Here is a 16829-nt window from a genome sequence, read left to right as displayed (position 1 = left end):
CCCTTTGTCATCATTTTAGCTGGTATTGAACAAGATTATTACACAAATTGTGATGTTGAGAAGAAAAGAGCTGAAGAAAAAAGTGTGTAAAAAGGTCTTAAGTGTGTAAAAGATCTAAACAAGCATGTCTATCGGTTGATTGCTCTGGACTCAGATTCAACCTCCTTTCTCCATATTACTGGATCTTGGCAGTGTCTTTAGTACTTATTGACAGGATCACAAACTACTTTAGCAGGGTGTAACCCATACAAGTTTTATGTCTAATAAATAGTTCAGTTAAATTTGGAAGATGCATCAAGGGAATAAATAAATTAGTTTTATTGTAAATACATTAAAAATAAATTACTCGTAATTTTAAGGCGAGTGGCTCCCCCCATCTATTTCCTGTTCCGGTTCGCGAAGCGCTCGTAGATTTTCAGCTGCGTATGAGAAACCATCACGTTGCAACAACGGTGAGAAAGAAAAAAGTTTACCATCGGATGGAAAAGTGCCCGAAAACTTTGTGCTTGAGCTCGGATAAAGTCCTCCAACCCTTCAGTGCTGCCGAGTGATCGCCGATTTCGAAAGTGGCGAAAAGTGAGTTTAATCAGCTTCATAGCTGTAAAGTTGTTAGCCCGCGTGCTACTGTTAGCTTTAGCATCACGTTGCTAACACGTAGCAGCTACGTCGCCGGGAAGCGCGGTGTTTGAGTCAGCTCTTACTTCGTCTGAAAGGTAAAGCATGATCAAACGCTCAAAGCACTGGATAATCAATAATAAATTGGTTTAACGTGGAAATGTGCTCATTATAATTTTAGAGTCTGGCGATTAGCTTGGGTGCAGCTGTGCTGAGTGTCTGAGCTCAAGTGATTTGAAGATTGGTGAGGATCAGCATTTGTTATTAAGATGTTTTCTTGCAGTTGTTTGCACTTTCATTGTTTTTATGTGTAAATGCTCTTATGCATATTTGTTTTGCACACGGTTAGTGCTGTCAAAGTTTTAAAATGTTTCGATTAATTTAAATGAAGCAGTTAGATATATATATTTGCAGGTTGCACTGATAAAAATATTGTTTACAGATTTTCATCTTAAATTTGTTAGTGATATTATTACATGTTGTGATTCAAATTATTCTGAATACACTGTAAAACAATAGTGTTTCATTAGATATTCTCTGAACCTGTCTCATTGGCAGGTCAGGTTTTTTTCCCCCTTCTTTTGTGTACCCCCCTCGACCTCATTGGTATATTCCTGAGCGGATATTCTGATAGTCATGATGGCGAGCCTCCCACCTGGATCAGATGGAAAGGACTACACCTCTTCTGTGATCACTGGATTTTGCTTTGTGTGACCTACAGTGCGGTAGGCCAGAACTAAGAACACTGTCACTCATCTGTGAGCACCAGCCCTAGCAGCTATTTATTTTATTGTGAAAGTTTTTGACCGACTTAGACTGACTTGGACTAGTTTTTTCTTTGACCTATTTTATTTAATTTGCTACTCTTGGGTTGGTGTGGGACAGAAAGGAAACCCTCCTTTAAGACATCTGATAGTGAACTGAACTGCGAATCCTACTCATCAGCCTGAGTTGTTTGTGAACACTGAGAACAGGCAGTGAAAGAGATTTTTTTTGTGAGCAGTTGGCCAAAGAACAAACAAAGAACAAAAACCCGAGTCATTAAGTGTCCACATATATTGTATTGTCTTAATTATTTGTGTTACTGTCTTTTATTGTCTTTTATATATAAAACCGGTATATGTTCAAGCATCATATTGGTACGGTGTGTTGTTTAGATAATTCCCTGCTGCTTCCCGAGAGTCGAACCGAGAATTGAAATTACGCCTTAGTCTTTGTTGTGAGCTCCATTGTCTCACAAGTGCTACAAGTGCCTCTAGCAGCTAACATTGCAAGTAGCTCTAATGGCTAGATACCTCAGTTGGCAGAGCGCCTGGAGAAAAGTGTCTGCTAAATGACTTTAAAGTGCCTTGGTGTTGGAGAGCATAACACAAAGTTATCTCAATCTATATGTTTTCTGAGCCCTGTACTATAAAGTGTGGAGTTCAACAGAGGTCTTTCTTTGGACCACTGTTGTTTTCATGTGGCACTATGTGCAGCAGCAGTTAGCAGTTACCACGCAGAGCTGCTCCTAGAAGTTGCAAAGAGCTCTTAACTCCAGAACATTGCTAAAATACTGATAAATACAACTAACTATCTGCCACACCACAGAAATGGTGGTTTTGAAACATAGTTAGCACCAAGCTAACTAACTACAAGGTAGTCAAAGAGCAGCAGTTAACTTGAAAATTCTGTGGAGTTAATTGTTAGTCACTTAGCACCCTGCTACTACGGTTGATAGTTTAGCAAAGTCAGTGCACACTAGAAAGGAATAATAAATCAGTCGGAAAAGCAATGTGAATGGTTAGTTGTTTATTATATTAATTTCATATGCTATTATTGTTATTGTTCTAGAAGGCTATGTTGGCATAACAATTTTTGCATTGTTTTTGAACAGTATGAAATAGCTGAGGTGAACAACTATTTGTAGGTTAATTTCTTCTGAACTCAACACAGTAAAGACTGACATAAATGACCTGGTTACAGTGAGTCATACGTAAGACCAGTTTACTTTGACTCTTGATGACTGTGTTCTTTATCACATGGATAAGGCAAAGGCTCATAGTGTGCTTCTGATCAAGCACTTTGTTTTGACATTTAGAGATGACCAAAGAGGAGACTGAAATATTTTATTTCGATCCATAAAAATATAGACTGATGTCTGTGAAAATGGAAACCCTGGGGAGCTGTTCCCAACTACTTGCACAGACCTGATTATGAGACAAAATAAGAGAGTTAAATTGAGGACTCATTTCTGCTTGTGCATTTTAAGGCAGCTACAGCACCCGCTTACATTATAGCCATTTTATTGTAATGTATTGTAATATTATTTTTATACAGTCTATGGCTTGAACTGCAAGAAACCAGACAGAGCACTCATCCAGCAATCACTTATTATGTTTGGAGGGCTACTGTCCTTTCAATTCATTTTCAGAAGATGTATAATCTAATCTGGTAACCAAAGAGTTCAGTTTTCTCAGTGTCATGAGTTTTAGGTTTAAGTCATTGAATTTTCTTTTTAATGAGCTGGTAGATGTCCTACCCAAATCACTGCAGTATTCTTCCACTGATCAGTTATTGAATTACTCATTACTGTAAAACCATAGAGCGGAAGACAGAGAAAGGGGGGATGTAATGTTGGAAAGAGGTCATGTTCATCTCTGGAGACATCATCAGTGCTGTATTAAAGTGAGTATCCGGGCAAAACTCTGCTAACTCAGCAGGTCACAATGAGAGTGAGGTTGAATCCCAAAAAAGCCGACCAATCAAATGTTGTTTTAGCGGCCTGGTTCAAACTACAAAGGACACCCGGCAAAGGAAAGTCATCTTAACCCATTAGATGCATGAGTGACTGGACTACACAATCCCACAAGTCGGTCAAACATTACCCACGTTAGAATCAATATGATTTATACCATTTTGAGTCACTTTAAGAGTGATAATGTGTATTATATTTTATATTCTGTTGGTCCTCACAAAATGATTTTAAGTCCAAAATAATTTACTTTTTACTTTTTAAAACATTTTTTATACATTCTGAAAACAGGAAAAGTAAATGACAGCATGAATTGACATGAAATGAAGTCAGGTGACAGCAATAATAAAAATGAGATCTGAGAATGCTGACTTTACTCCTTGTTACATGGGCAGATCTCACACTTCTCTCTTTGGTCGTTTGCTTCTTTTCTGTAACTGAGCTGTGGCCTTTGTCACCCAAGACCTTCCCATTGATTGAATGATATGAACTGAATAGACAGATTTAATGATTATCTACTTTTGAGTCAATGCATAGTATACATGTTATAGCATGTTTCTAGCTGCTATGACACATTGAATGAGGACACATGAAAGAAGAATGTTTTAAATGAGAAGCTAACATAATGATCAATATGATGTTGCTATATAAATACATGTACACATTCACACGATACATAAGGTATTCTTAGCGGGCTTGGTTAGCTAGCTAGTTTTAAATACAATAAAATAGGCAAATCTTATGATGTACAGTATGATGAGCACATACACACAATATAGAAATGTTAGCTAGCGTGGTTAACACGATAGTGTTAGCTATGTTAGCTAATTACAAGAACGCTAATTTACCCTTTATTTACATCAAATACTTTACAGTACTCTTTTTCATGGATTAAACAGACATGAATGTACAGTATGTTGTTGAAATGCATCCATATTATGACATCAAACTTTCTGAAGTAATAAATGCAGATAATATTTACATGTATCGGATCTTGAGTAAAAATAATCATTTTAACAGGTGACACTTATGATATAGTCTATGTGGTCCATAAAATACATTCCTGACAAGGATGAGAAGAATCAGAGGTTTCCATGAAATTCCACAGGAAATTGAGATGGCTCATTTTTGACCGATTTATGGAAGCAAGTGGTTAAAAAAAAACAACAAACAAAACTACAATTCTGTATGTGTGTGTTTTCCATTTTGAAGATAGCATCTGTGAGACCTGGCTATACCCTGTGAATTAAATCAATGATGTAAAAAAGGCTGGATTAATATTCCTCCATAACCATGTTAGAGTCTGATAATACCACCCTGAAAACCATTACTTCAACTTATTACCACTTAAAGAGTTTTTACAAGCTGCTGGAATCATGGAATGAACAGAATTATTCCACACACTGATTCTGAGTTTTGATTCAGTTTTTGTTTAATAAGCCAGTGTAATATGCATTAAGATATTCATTATTTACCTCATTTTAAGACCTAAGATTTATTTATTTTTTTTAAATATACCAATATGTGAAACCTTCGAATTAAGAGAAGGTTGGATTTTCTTTCATAACTGTATCAGTTTGACTTGAAGTCATGTGGAGCTAAGTCTTCCATAAGTGTGCTGACATTAAATCAGAAAATGCCTTGCAACGCTGTCTGCCTGGATCACAACTGCAGCAACACATTTCTTTCTCAGGTTTATTGACATTTACTTCAATCTGCTGAGCTAAAGTAAAAACATGTGCTGCACAGCTCAGGTGTTGGAGAATATTCTCCCAGTTACATTTCCACACATTGGCATAAAAATCACACACACAGAGGAAGTCAGATTGTGACAGTAATGAGGACCCCGGGCTGCAGTGCAGGTGATGTAGCGTCACATCCATCCACTGAAACATGCTATGGATTAGATTCACCCCAACAAAGTCTCTTTCCACTTCAACCAGCCACTTATTCCTGTTTCATAAGATGAGCAAAGAGGATGACACTTCAGAGACCGTGAGCGTTTCCCCCCTCCATTTCTGTCTTTCATGCACAAAGAAATCAAGAGAGAGGAAGAGAGATCTTCGTCTTCTAACTTATTCTGATGGCGTATCTTTTCCCCATCAGTCACACGTGGCCTGCTAATCCTCTGCTATGCTTCTGCAGGTTAAAGAAAAAATAGAAGAAGAGATGTGAGAGACGGAGGATGGGGTGGGGTCAAAAAAATGTGACAATGTATATTTGTATTCAGGAAGAAAGTTATAGAACAAGGGATGAATCCTTGATGGGTGAAGTCATTATCCGCTTGAAGATTAGTCAGACGAAGGGGAAAACAAATGAAAAGGAATCGAGAAAGGAAAAACGATCACTGCTCTCAGGTTGTGTTAAGCTCAAAAGGTGAACAGTTTTCTCGACCTGCTAGAGAACTGGGAGCAATACTTCTTCACCTTCCTCTTTATTCTTCAGGATGACAGATGGAGTCGCAGTCAGGTCTCAGATCAGAGCCTGTTAGAAGGCAGCGATGGTGACAACAGGAAAAAAATGGCGCCGGTGGTAAGCTATGAAAAGCAGTTCACATTGGTTTTAATATTCAAAGCTCAAAGCACAAGCTGCCAGTCGTCTGACAGTCTGATTGTCTTACGAGGACTTACTTTTTAATGTCATTATCTGCTCATATGTTGCTACCTTTAAGTCATGCTTGTGCCTTGACTTTTTTTCCATGTAGTGCCATATATTCTGCATAGGATATCTTCTTGTGTGTAATTTAATTTGATGCTCAGTCCAAGTACACACATGAGCATGCTCCATAAATCAGGGGTCTAGAAAAAAAATCAAATCCTAGATGCATCGAGATGCAGATGTGGAAGACTCAGCAGGGAAACACTAAACATCTCGCTCTCCAGCATCCACACCATGCCATGCCTACCCAACACTCTTAGAACATGTATACTTTTCTTTTCTCCTTTGTCTGTACTGCTGCTAAATTAAAGCAACTCTCCATAAATTTCATACCTTACTAGTGTTCCGGGCTCATTTTGATAGAACGCTAACATTCATCGTGTACATTACTGTAGCTGTTGTTCTTTGAAACTTTTGATGATATGATTGTTACGGCCCCTGCTTGTTGCAGACAGCTGTGGCCATTTGTGCTGCTGATTAGGGACTGCAGAGCGCTGCCTGGGGTGGCTGAAGCCAGCGTCTCTGTCCCCGCCCCCTCTGATTGGCATTCCCCTGGACCAGTCAGGCTGCTGCTCGTGTGGAAGCTCCGGCTGAAAAGGCTGCAGCTGAGGCCGGTCTGGAGGGGAGAAGCTAGAAAGGCTCAGGCCGCATTTCCCCTCACATTGTGCACCGGGTGTGTGCGGGTGGGTGTCGCGACAACCTCCTTTGTCACTGTGGGTGCTTTAAGGGTTTAGTTTCTGTGTGATTATGTTTACTTTGGTGTGATTGTTTTCAGTGCTGGGCTAGGTTAGTGTTTTAGTGTGTTGTGACTATGGTCACTTTAGTTTATGGGCCTGCTGCTTTTTGTTTGGTTGTAGTTTCCTCACCGAGTTGCGGTTATGTCTTCGTTTGCACTCGGTGAGTGTTGGGTATTGGTTTGTTTCTTTCTGCAGGTCCGCTAACTCCAGCACACTTTTACTTTGTGATACAGGTTTTCATTCACTGTTTCATGGGATTTTGAAATAAATGTGCTTAATTTTAATTCACCACCTGTCCTCACCGTTTTCTTTTGTTACGCCCTTTCATACCCCTGAGTCGGGTCGTAACAATGATACACTCTAGATGTTGGGATCTTCAAAGTCTTTGCAGATTTACATCAATAAAATTTCTTTTTATAATTTTTGTCACAATTTCTAGACAATTTGTCTCAGATTGGTAATCCTCTCTCCATCTTTACATCTGAGTTACTCTTCCTCTCTCCTTGTTTGCCCAGTCATGTTACTGACCTGTTGCCCATTAAACTAATAAGCTGTCAGATATTCTTTTAGTAATTTTTGAACTGTGTCAGTTGCCTTTACTGCCTTTCATTGCCCGCATTTCATTTTTCTTTAAATGTGATGTTGTTGTTAAATGTTGATGTCAAATTCAAAATGAGCTCATATTTTCCATGAAATGGTAAAATGTCTTACATCATCTAATATTGTGTTTATGTTCTATTGATAATGAAATATGAGTTGATAAGAGTTATAAATGATTACATTCTGTTTTTATTTACATTACAGCATCCCAACATTTTTGAAATAGGGATTGTAATTTTTTATGAGCAAAAGTAGTAAATAAAGCATATTTTGTTGTTTGAAAACAGAAAAACACAAAAAATAGATGCAAAACTTGACAAAAAAGGAGAAAATTTTCAACTTCAGAGGAAGTCTTGGCTCTTGACTTTTACTGGGCTTCAGTATTTAGTCACTTTGTGCCAAAATTACTTAGAAAGTTTCTGAAATATTGTTTGTTTATCCTGATTTTACCTGGAAAACAACGGCACTCGATTTTTGCTGTCCTCTGAGTAAACAATCTGGTTTTTTTTTTGTTTTTTTTTACATTCATGTGCCACCATTACAATGTTAAATAAGCAGGTCTGATTAAAGGGGTCTTTAATCAACTTAGTCATTGGAGGAGGAGGTTGTTAGTTTCTAAGTATATTAACTTGTCATCACCTTATAATTTAATGTTAGTAAGTTGTGTTTATTTCATGCCTTTCGGAGAGATCAGGTTGTGCAGAGTGAGAAAAACATGCATATATGACGCTTATCCACAGGAGATTTGTCTATATTGGAAACCTGCCAGAATTCACTGTCACTGCAGTGAGTTTGTTATTTAATAAATAACATTGTGGAGATCAGCGTGGTCGATGGATGTAGAAAGAAAAATGTTCTTTATTGTACTCCAGGGTTTTAATGTGTGCCCAGACGCTCTTAGCTAATCCGGTGAATCTTGGCTGAACATCCTTATATCCTTCCATCGGTCAAAAACTTGTTTATTTTATATGGTATAAATTTGTGTATTTTTGTGTTGCAGTTTATTTCAGTAAATTTAACAAACTCCAAACACAACAGAAAATCTTTAGCAGATGGCATCATACAAAAGCAACATGGAAAATGTAACTTAAAAAGTCTGTTTTAAAAAAAAAAAAAAAAAAAATTATATATATATATACATATTTATATATACAACCATAGTAATTTTTGCTTTAAAGTCAAGAAAATAACTCTAATAAATTATTTAGTACTCAAAAATATTTAAATTTAGCTTGAAAAACATTTGATTCTGTCCCTCACGGGAGACCTAACAGCCTTGTTTACATGTAGGCAAGTGTTTTGACAGATTAAACTAACTCTTTTTTTCATGTATGTCCACATAAATGATTTGTTTGGCCAATTCAACTGTGCTGGTAATGTGTGAACAGGATCATTGTTGATTAAAGAACATCATTGAATGTTTGATTTAAAAAAATTTGCTTTACTTTTTACATTACTGACTACTTTAGTTGTATTAGATAGTTAATTATTTCTTAAAATGTAAACATTTTTTAAGGTCTCATTTACATGTGCCACCATTTTCCTATTTAAAAAGTTACTAGACCAACCCCTGCTGATATGGTTATATATGCTTATAAACAGGAAGGAGGAAACCAACAGAGCTTTTCTGCATCACTTGGATGGATAGTTTTATGGTTCCAAACACTCACAATTACTAACCACACATTGTAGCATTTTAGCCTTTTGGAGATGAAACAAATATACCCAAATGCACATTCTCTAGTGAGACTGGGCTCTGAGTTCAGATAAAAATCCTGTCAATAATGGTGGAAAACAACCTGGGCCCATCAGCTGCAAATTCTTTACTGCATTATGTCATAATCCAACTGTTCAGCTGTGACCCATCATAGTGCTGTTTATCAACATACTGCAGGTCTGTTCACATAAAAGAATGGTTAAGAAAAAGGACAAAAAACCCATTAAAACAAACTTACCACACATTTAAAACAGCTTTGTGGTTGACTGTGTGACAAAAATATAAATCAGTCTGCACTCACTTGTGGGGAAGATTCGATAACCCAAAATCCAACAATGTGGGTTATACACACAACTCAGAATGGATGAAAGACTTTTCAGTTGAGTTCATGAATTAACGGATGAAATTGTGAACCACTGCTTCAGATTGAGTAAATCGAGAAATGATGTTAGACGCTGTGTCCCTCTTCTTCTTCAGATTGTTTTCTAAGACGCCGGGCAAAACAGAGAATGAGACAAAACATCTGTGTCTGCCCTGAACTTCTCCCCCGTCAGTTGCCATGGCAGCCATTATAAGCCCTGCTTCCTCTGAGCGGCTCAGGAGCACCTCCGTCGTTATCCCAAGTTGGTTTTCACAGAGGAGGCTATCGGGTGGGTATGGTGGCTGGCTCTTTGCCTCCATAAGCAACAGTTTCACGGAAGAATGGAGACAAAGAGAGGCTCCTCTAAGATCTATGAAAGTAAAAAAAAGTCTGACAAAGCTCTGAATATGATGTAGGACATCTTATTTCACTGCACAGTGGATGGTTTAAGAGGTTTATCTTCCTACCTCCAAAAGGCCACTTATGTTGCTGGGATGTATGAGATTTCACAAAGCTTTCCTCGTTAAATGTAATCCTTTTAAACATTAAAAGGATTACAGCAGGGCGCAAATGAAACATTAAAAATAGGAGAATGAAGAGAGAAATTAAATAAAAACAAAACGAGAGCTGTTCATTTCAGAAAAAAATTTCACCCAGTCTGATCTGTTGATCAAGAATCCCCCCAACTGGACCCTTTATCTTTCCCCAACTTTCTCTTTATTGTTTCTTTCTATAATAACCTTCAGCAATATAACTGAAGCTAGAACGAAAGATATTTGGGAAAAAAGAGAGAAAGAAATGGTAAAGTATATCTCATCCATCAAGCAGATATATATATTTATATATATATATATATATATATATATATATATATATTCCAACTCGAGCCTGGGAAGCCGGCGGAGAGGCTAGAGACACGGACGTGGAAGCTGGCGGAGACACTGGAGACTTGGACGGTGATCTCAGGCTTTCTTCAGATGCAACGGATTACACCACCCATGCCTCTTTTACCAGCTCAATCAGACCCGGAAAAGCGAGCAGAGCTGGCCTGGCTTCCAGCTGAGTGACTAAGTCCACAGCCAGATGTAACCTTGCTGGGGGTTCAGGGTACTGAGCCATCTGGTCCTCGTAGGCCTTCAATGCGGTGTGGACCACCCTGAAGTTCTTTGGGGAAAGGATGACCAGATACGGCAGCACGTCCTCACAGATTTCTGTTCTCTAGCGCATGTCTTCGGTGTTGGTCAGACCTTCTGTTACGAAGGACCCCTCTGAGACAGGACTGGTTTAACAGGTTTTATTCCAAACTGAGAAACTGACTGAAGCAGGAGTCTTCTGATCATGAAGTTCAGCCGAAGTCCAAGTTGACAGCTTGGTGAGTCGGGACCGGGACGGGGAAGTGGAAAGGTTCAGCTTGCTTGAACGTGGTCCGACGAAGACTGGTAGGTGAACTGGAGCTTATAAGGACTGGTGAGACAATGGGGAACAGGTGTGACAGGTTGGGTGGATTGGAGAGCTGGGATCAGGGACAGGTGTGGAGGATCAGGGGAAAGCAGGAGGAGTGGCAGGACAGACTGTGACACTTTTTAACATCACAATTGCTGTTTTTGCTTCCCCATCTGAAAAATGTAAATGATACTAAAACAATGCCATCACAGCGCGTCTTGGTTTTGTGAATGATTTTATCTTTGCACAAAAGCATAACACTGAAGGATTTCAACTCTTCCCACAAATAGCTTAATGTCTGGCCTTTTATTTTAATTCTTTTTTTACAAAGCTGATTATTATTTTTGTTTTATGTCTTTGCTTTTGCACACTCTTTTTTATGTTATTTATTTTTCTATGAATTATTTATATCTGTTTACTAATAATTATTAATTTATTTGGTAACACTTAATAATAAGTACAGACTATGAAGCATTTGTTAAGCATGAATAAATACTGAATTTATCCTTTACAAAGGTTCTGACAGGAAAACTCATTAGTATGTGGTTTATAAGCACAGTTGTAGATGTTTTACTCATCATTGATAAGCACATTAATTATGAATTAGCAATTCCTGAATTCATCATTTAAACAGCTTGTTTATGACTTAAACACTCATTAATAAACACTTTATAGATAAATTTATGAATTTTTACTCTTCATTAATAAGCTCACCTACAAAGACAAAAACTGTGCATCCTAAATGTGTGAACAAGAAGGCCAAAGGACTGTTGAACAGAACTCTTCATGTATCACATTAACGTCCCTTTTGTTCCCCAGCAAACATCGTAGTACCATAAAGACCAGCCTGGAAATGGTCCTCCAAGAAGAGAAACTAAAATGAAGTAAGACAGAAAAAAAAGCAAGAAATAAAAGTTACATGTGAGGAATTAACAGTTGTTTTGATAAAAGGTAAATAGTAAGTATTTAAATAACGCCTTGACCCAAAGTGCTTTACAATATACATTGCATTCACCCTTTTACACACATTCACACACTGACTGCGAGAGCAAGGCGCTCACCACGACCAATCAGTGGTTGTGGGATGGCAACCACGACCCATCAGGGGTCTGGTAGCAAAAAGGGCACCATAGTCTAAGTAAAACAACTTTAAACCAAGATTAGTGAAATTAATTTAATGTGCCAGCTTAACTAGTATGGATTAAAGGCCAATTAATGCTTTCTTATGTATGTAAATAGCAGCATCCATTTCAAACGTTGTCAGACGTCACTGTTTTCATACACTGTGTGCAGAATTATTAGGCAAATGAGTATTTTGACCACATCATCCTCTTTATGCATGTTGTTCTACTCCAACCGATACAGGCTTGAAAGCCTACTACCAATTAAGCATATCAGGTGATGTGCATCTCTGTAATGAAAAGGGGTGTGGTCTAATGACATCAACACCCTATATCAGGTGTGCATAATAATTAGGCAACTTCCATTCCTTTGGCAAAATGGGTCAGAAGAGAGATTTGACGGACTCTCTGCAGCGGTAATGCATCACTATAGTTATTTCCAACCGCCCAACATGCCCTACACATTTTTCTATTGTCTTTCTTCAAAAGCTTGCACAGTTTTTGCAGTTGTTGTGCTCCTTATCATTCTTCTTCTACTTTTTTGTTCCCTTCCTGATTCTGTTCTTCTTCTCTGGGTTGTTTCTCCTCTGACATATCTTATTATATCTTAATATAAGTGTGTTATAGTGTGATTGTGCCAGCATCAAATGCTGTACACAAACCCTCTAATATTCACAGATTCACTACAAACTGATAACCTCACCTTTATATGTATTAGTGATGCGAAGTTCGACTCTTTTCACTAACCCAGGTCTTTTACTCTTGAACAGTAAAGTGAACGAATCTTGAACGAATCATGTCGTTCATTTTTACAGCAGGTGGCGTTGTAAAAAAGTCCGCGATTCTCAAGCAGTAAATACTGAAGGCAACAAAACTACTGGTGATGCCACAAGCAATTCAAACCATGTGAAAACGTAGGGAAGCAAATACACACCACAATAAAATGATTTGTGTCCGACATCCTCCCTGCCATTGTTTAACAGCGCAACAGTGACTCGGTAGCTATCACGTGACAAATGAACAAGAGACCGAGCCAAGAGCGAACGTACTGCTGAGCTTGATACAGCTTGAGCTGTGAACGAACGAAGGAAGACCAGTTCAGAGACCGAGTTGCCTGTCACATGACAGAGAGAAGAACTAGAGAGACCAATCCAAGAGCGAATGTACTGCTCGCCAAACAGCCTGAATGATGAACGAGAACGAGACCGAGAACGAGACCGTGCAGCCCGAGCTGTCTGTCACAAATGCCTGAGCAGCCTGGCTGTCACGTGACAAAAGAACGGACCTGAACGAGTTCTGAACGAATCATTTCTGTTTCCTGTCCTGACCTACTGACTGAGTTTATGCAGCTGCCTGCCATGTGGCGAGAGGAGGTACAGCATGAAAATGAACGAATCGCTCACTGAGAGGACTCGTTACTCCCGAGTCATATAAAGGATTAGTTCATACTGAACGAATCGTTCGTGACCGACACATCACTAATATGTATGTGTCTTTAATGTGTGTGTGTGTGGTTGTGTGTAAGAGTGTTTTTTAGATGTATGTAAATAAAAATGTATGTCTATGTGTCATTATATCAATATGCATGTTGAAACTCTGACTCTTAGAAACCCACAAAGTTTGAATGGATTGTGCCCATTTATTGATAGTTATTGATAACCCCGCCCTGAATTCAGAACTGGCGTGCATGGTCGGCGATAGGCGACATGCAGGTGTGATGTCACAAAGCTTCATTTGGAAAGTTACGTGACTTGTTGCACAGTAAAGCAAGGCACCAAGACATCTGCAACAACACTTCCGCTTATAAAGATCAATGCAAGATCAAGCCTTCCACTCAAGCATAACATCACTGGTTCTTTGTATCCACCTGCCACATGGAACAATAAATTCCCAATTACCCTACTTTACATCTGGACATCATTCATTTATGTTACTTCCTCGTTTTCTAGCCGAGCCAGATTTTAACATAAGTGGGGGCTCGTCCGGGACATTCTGCTAGTAATCCTTGTGCCCGGAGTGGGTTTTCATTGTTCTGTGATTGCCTTGGCTCAGTATGGTGTCTGCCTTTAGTTTGGAGCTCTTTGCAGCTGCTCCCTCCCTCAAGCTGCTTGATGCTTGCCATAAATGTGATCTGCTGCAGATTGTAGAACATTTTAAACTACAGGTTCCAACACAGGCTACTAAATGTGGCATAAAGGCGTTGATGGTGGATCAGTTGGTAGGCTCTGGTTTGCTTTGTGTGTCTGGTGTTTCCGCAGTGCCAAGTGAGGGTGCTCTATTGGGGGCGATCCTAAAGATGAGGCACCACCTCTCACTCTTACTGCAGTGGCTGGGGTGGATGTTGGGGAAAGTGAATGGAATGGGGCGCTGATCACTCTTCTTCATTATGATCCACTCTTTTCTGCTAGTTCTGGAGCCCATGATGGGGCTCGGTTGAAGGTTCATTTGGCACACCTCGAAACTGAGGCCCGGGAAAGAGCACAGGCACAGGTCAGACAGACTGAGGTGGAAATCAGAAAGCTAGAGAGTGAAGCTGAGAAGACTGTGAAGCTGTGAAAGCTTGAGCTGGATGATCAGGATTGAGCACCGCCCACCTCTGCTGGTGGCCCTGCAGTTTCCCCCTCTCTGTCTGCTACCACATTTGATAGAATAGAAATACTTCATTAATCCCTTTGGAGAGTCCTCAGGAAAATTTGGGAATGATGAGAGCAAGTGCATTATCTTGGTGCCTGCTTTTTGTGAATCTGAGCTGGATTTGTATTTTGCAGCATTTTAATGTATTGTTGGTGTAGTAGATTCCAGCATCTTCAAAATGAAGATTGGAACCTTTGTTTAATCGTGACTGAATTAAACATCTTTTGAGGATTTTCCCTCCTTACAGACTAACAGTCTCACTCCCAAAGTGGGGGTCTGACTCAAATTTATGACTTGGTTTCCAGCTCCACAGGTCAACAAAGGTCGACTCTTCCCAACATGGACTGGAAAGGACTTCATTAGGTTATTTACGAGACCTGGGAAATTTCTGAACTTTAATCTTCTGCAACATAAATTTGCTTTTTAGTTAACAACCAAAGGGTCCCAGATGCAACTCTTCATCCAAGATGTCCACTTTGAAACTGTTTCTTACTAAACTTGTGTTTTTCTTCAACTGATCACCAGCCCCTCTGGATCTGCTATCTGACCCAAAACCAGCCCACAAGACTGTTATTGGTCAAGATAATGGTCCCATCCTTTCAATGGGGTGGGCCTCCAAAACTAACACTTTTTGAACTCAGAACAAAGAGTTAGTTGGGTCAGCTCTTCGCTTCTTCCTGCGTTGCTCTCTTCCTTAAGTGGACTTCAGGTTCTCTTCAACCCATCCTCTCCAGACATGGCTCTTTTTCAGAGTTAGGACTTCGTCTGAACGCAAGAGAGAGAGAGAGATGCTGCCAGAGAATTAAGTTTGCAGTGATGTGAAGAACATTACTACCGATACTAAAGTTTGTGCCTGCATACCAGATGCATGATTGACAATTTTTGTCCCTTTTTGGACTCCGTAGTTCATTCCTTTTTCCAGCTAATACTTCGCTTTTCTTTAGCTATGTTTTTATCTTTTGGACTTTTAATATAGATCCTAAATAGATCCTACAGAGTTTCTTTTTTTGGACTGACCTAAAGCTGGACATTTCCATCTTTTGCCATATCACCGCAAGTCATTCACTGTCCATCATCGATACTACCAGCCGAGCAGCGGGAGAGTCCGCATCCGCAGAGCTGCCTGATCCAAACCTTCGGACCACCACATGACGCATCTTCTGGCCTTCTGGAAGTCGCTCGGGATCCAAACCACCTGCGCCAACTTCCTCACTTGCCATCAGAGTCACCACAACGGTCGTAAGTCGGCTCGATCCAAACAGAACCGGACGAGTCCTGCTCGGATCAATTCTCTGCTTATCTGTTCCCAGAATGGTTGGTTGTCTGACAGTGACCTTAGTAGTTCTACATCTTAGTTAAACTTCCAGTTTAACAGATGAGATTCAGGTTTCCCTTTTTTCCTTTTAGGATTTAGAGATCTTTTTCAGTCCTGAACCTTAGTTTAATTAACACCACAGGTTAATTAACTTTTGTTCATTTCTTACAAACATTTCATTCATTCTGACACATTGAAATAAGATTTTGGTTTGAACTCCATAGTCTGCATTTTACAATGTTTGATTCATTTTTCCATGCGAATGTCATGGCCCATGCTCATCTTCAATCAGTGCTTCCTGTTGCCCATATTCGGACTGCCAATTGACACCGCTGTTAGGACGGCGCAGCTGAAGGACATCAAATCATCACCTCACCTCCATATAACCACCACACGGACATCCAGTCATCGCTGGATTATACTACTCATCATGGTAACCAGTCCTGCACGTTATCTGATTCTGTCTTGTCTAATTGATACTAACCTGTTGACATCTCTCTCCCAAGAACCCGTCCATACCTCGCCTGCATCCCGGAAAGTCCTGTCTGCCCGCTCCAGCCCGCCCGTTCAGCAAACCCTGCAATCTCCTCTGCACATTTAATAAACTGTTCTTTATCATTCTCCTTAAGCTTCACTCCTTGGATCCATACAACACCCTTTGACAGAGAAGTCCTTTGTAAATATTTCCTTTTCATTTATGCATTATTAGTTTAGTAATAAATATTTCATATTTATCCTAAACTGGTCTGGTTATTGTGAACTTCTCCTTTGAACCATGTTATGGGTCCCTTCGACGTTAGAATTCACGTTATTAGCGTCCTGAGACTGATTGATTGGTAACTGATTGATTTCTAGCTTGAATTAATTAATTTATTAAATTAATTAATTTCGTAC

At 39.3% G+C, this 16829-nt stretch overlaps 1 long non-coding RNA gene across 1 annotated transcript; it reads left to right on the top strand.

Annotated features, from left to right (window-relative positions):
* Window positions 1–246: 246 nt before the first annotated feature.
* On the top strand, window positions 247–1217 carry LOC121643323. Its single transcript, XR_006011094.1, has 3 exons — window positions 247–713; window positions 797–859; window positions 1174–1217. It is a non-coding gene; the product is annotated as an uncharacterized LOC121643323 (long non-coding RNA).
* The last annotated feature ends 15612 nt before the right edge of the window (window positions 1218–16829 follow it).

Source organism: Melanotaenia boesemani, chromosome 7, assembly GCF_017639745.1.
Source record: "Melanotaenia boesemani isolate fMelBoe1 chromosome 7, fMelBoe1.pri, whole genome shotgun sequence".
NCBI classification, from domain to species: Eukaryota; Metazoa; Chordata; class Actinopteri; order Atheriniformes; family Melanotaeniidae; genus Melanotaenia; species Melanotaenia boesemani.
This window is presented reverse-complemented; position numbering and strand designations above follow the sequence as displayed.